Genomic DNA, 2546 nt, shown 5'->3' with positions numbered 1-2546 from the left:
ACATACAAAAATTGATTTAATCATGAATTGAAACAACCCAAAAGCATGAGTCTTTTCCAGGTGTTGGTGTTCCTCCTAACCGGTGCTTGTCATTGGGGACTTGTTTTGTCTACTACATGCTATGCTGTACTTGTAATTGGATGGGATGTTGTAGAAGCCCTGTTGCATGTCAAAGCTGTTGGAAATAGAAGAATGTTGTGCAGGGTTCATCTCAAAGTTCAGTAATTGTGTCTTTATGTAAGCTCGGTTAATTTGCTTTTCTCTGTGTTTAGTAGCAAATACCAGTTATTTAATGATAAAGAAATTTCACACATTTCCTGGTCAAATAGCTACATTAGTGAACTCTAACAGAGACAGGAGTACAGGACTGTACTTGATTGTGCTTCTTTTATTTGTTCGTTTTCGTATGTAGGTGGTTTAATAGATAAATTCCATATTATTTCTTTTCACATCAGATTTTATTTTTTGTTCATATCTTTTATCAAGTCTGTAATGTTTAGCGGAGACAGCAGTGCCACTGCCAGTTTTGCTTAAATCAGGTGCATAAAATCAATAGTCACTACTCACTAGATATGGTTTGTACTATAGTCCCTGCACCATGAACTGTACCTACTGAGATATAGGAGTACCACCTTATCTGGTATCCAAAGAAGAATAACAAAAATCAGGACCTTTGCTGATACCAAAATTTGTACATGGTAAAAAAAAAAAAAAATGAAATCTTGTCATGTAATGCATTCTTCTCAAAACTAGTTCTGTTGTCCCCATTAATTCATACCAGTAAATTCAATAATTTATGGGGACATGAAAATTCGTTCATAAAGTAGGAGCATCATAATTTAGGCATCACCAAAAGGTCCCAAACGTAGTCAAAGGAGAAAGGAAATTCAATCCCTGGATGCTATTGTGGTAAGATCTATTAAGGGGAGGTTGCTTGGAGAGAATATTATTGTACTTAGCCCCATTACCTGATATGGATAATCCTCCAACTTTTTTTGCATTTTGCCTCAATAATAATTTATATAGGGAATACTAAGACTGCACTTCCAAAAAATCCATAACTTCGTTTTTCTAACTTTTTTACAAAAAAAAGAAGTAAATAATTAATCATTCATTGTGCAATAAATAAGTGTGCATCAGTGTAATATTTAAGTATTAAGCAATAGTCAAGTTTGCATTTTAGGAGGATTCAAGACATGAGTTCAGAAGATCAAGAATGTGGACAACGGTCAAAATACATTTTCTTTTCAGACATCCCAAAATACTTCTTGGTTTAGTCAAAATTACGTGACAGCAAAAAATTATACAAGTATGCATCAGAACAATGAGCAAATATATAAGAACCATTCATATTAAGGAGTATATTGAAACTAACGCCCCTATTTTCAATTTCGAAATATCAAATAAAATGTGAAGGATGCCCCTATTTTCAATATCTACAAATATCAAATAAAAATGTCAAGGATGATCCGTAATTTTTTCAACGCGCATAAAATGTCGTAAGATAATAATTTTATTTTAATTGGTGTCATATAAAATAATAGTTTCCGTCAGACTAGAAAATGTTATTAAATATTTAAAAAGATACAGAAACAAGAACATTCTCACATTAAATCTTTGAATTAAGAAATGGCGGGGGCCGCGCGAACGCGTACCCCCTCAGAAACAAATTACGACGTCCACTCTGCCACTTGGGCAGATGGTAAGCCAGGGCTCCCACCAAGTGCAATGTGGGCCCCTAGCCTAGGCCATGAGCCTTTTTGATCGCTCATTGACCCCGTCCAGGTAAGTACTTGAAAACGTTGCACCCCCAGCTCCTTTTATAGATCACTCGAGTATCCAGCGCTATTTGTACTGTGCATGTGGGACTAAAAGATCGGCAAGACTACAAACCGGAATGAGCATCAACTTTTGAGTAGACTGAGGAGTGGGGACCATTCGGGACTTTTAATATTTTAAGGCTTGTTTATATTATTGGGCCTGGGCCTGATTTCTTAAAAGGAAGTTCAAAATAAGTCGTGATTAAATTTCAAATAATATTTTTTGCTAATTGTTTAAGAAAATGTATAATCTAAGCCCGGGTTATTAGTACTTATATTATTATATAGTGATGTGAGCATAAGAATCCCAACAATTGTCTTTAAACCGTTAAACGTCTGATATATTAGAAATGAGGAACATTTTGTTATTACCATTTATCAGTGTAGAATATATTTTTGACAGCACTTGCTCTTCATTCTCTAATCTGATTCACAACTTGAAATACTCTAATTTGGATCCAAATTTGGGTTTTAGAGAATCCGGACCCCTGAACAAGCAGGTGTGTTAGACACAGGATTGGCAGTGTTTTTAATTCACATCCTCCTTCATAACATAAGAGAAATAGTAATGAAGACGGTATATATTGCTCTTAAGATTTATATTTCAATAAATAACAAAAGAGGAGGGATCAAGTTACAACAATTTTTGAGTTACAATAAGTTATAACAAGTATTTTTTATATTTTCAAAGTCCAAATCGTCGATCCAAACCATTAGATGTGATCT

General features: G+C 34.4%; 1 non-coding gene across 1 annotated transcript; it reads right to left on the bottom strand.

The window, feature by feature from the left end:
* Nucleotides 1–1632: 1632 nt before the first annotated feature.
* On the bottom strand, nt 1633–1793 carry LOC144566627 (U1 spliceosomal RNA). Its single transcript, XR_013515239.1, has one exon. It is a non-coding gene; the product is annotated as a U1 spliceosomal RNA (small nuclear RNA).
* Nucleotides 1794–2546: the final 753 nt, after the last annotated feature.

This window comes from Carex rostrata, chromosome 1 (genome assembly GCF_964058835.1).
Source record: "Carex rostrata chromosome 1, lpCarRost1.2, whole genome shotgun sequence".
Classification (NCBI taxonomy): Eukaryota; Viridiplantae; Streptophyta; class Magnoliopsida; order Poales; family Cyperaceae; genus Carex; species Carex rostrata.
The sequence above is the reverse complement of the archived record's forward strand: the minus strand, read 5'-3'. Positions and strand labels throughout refer to the sequence as shown.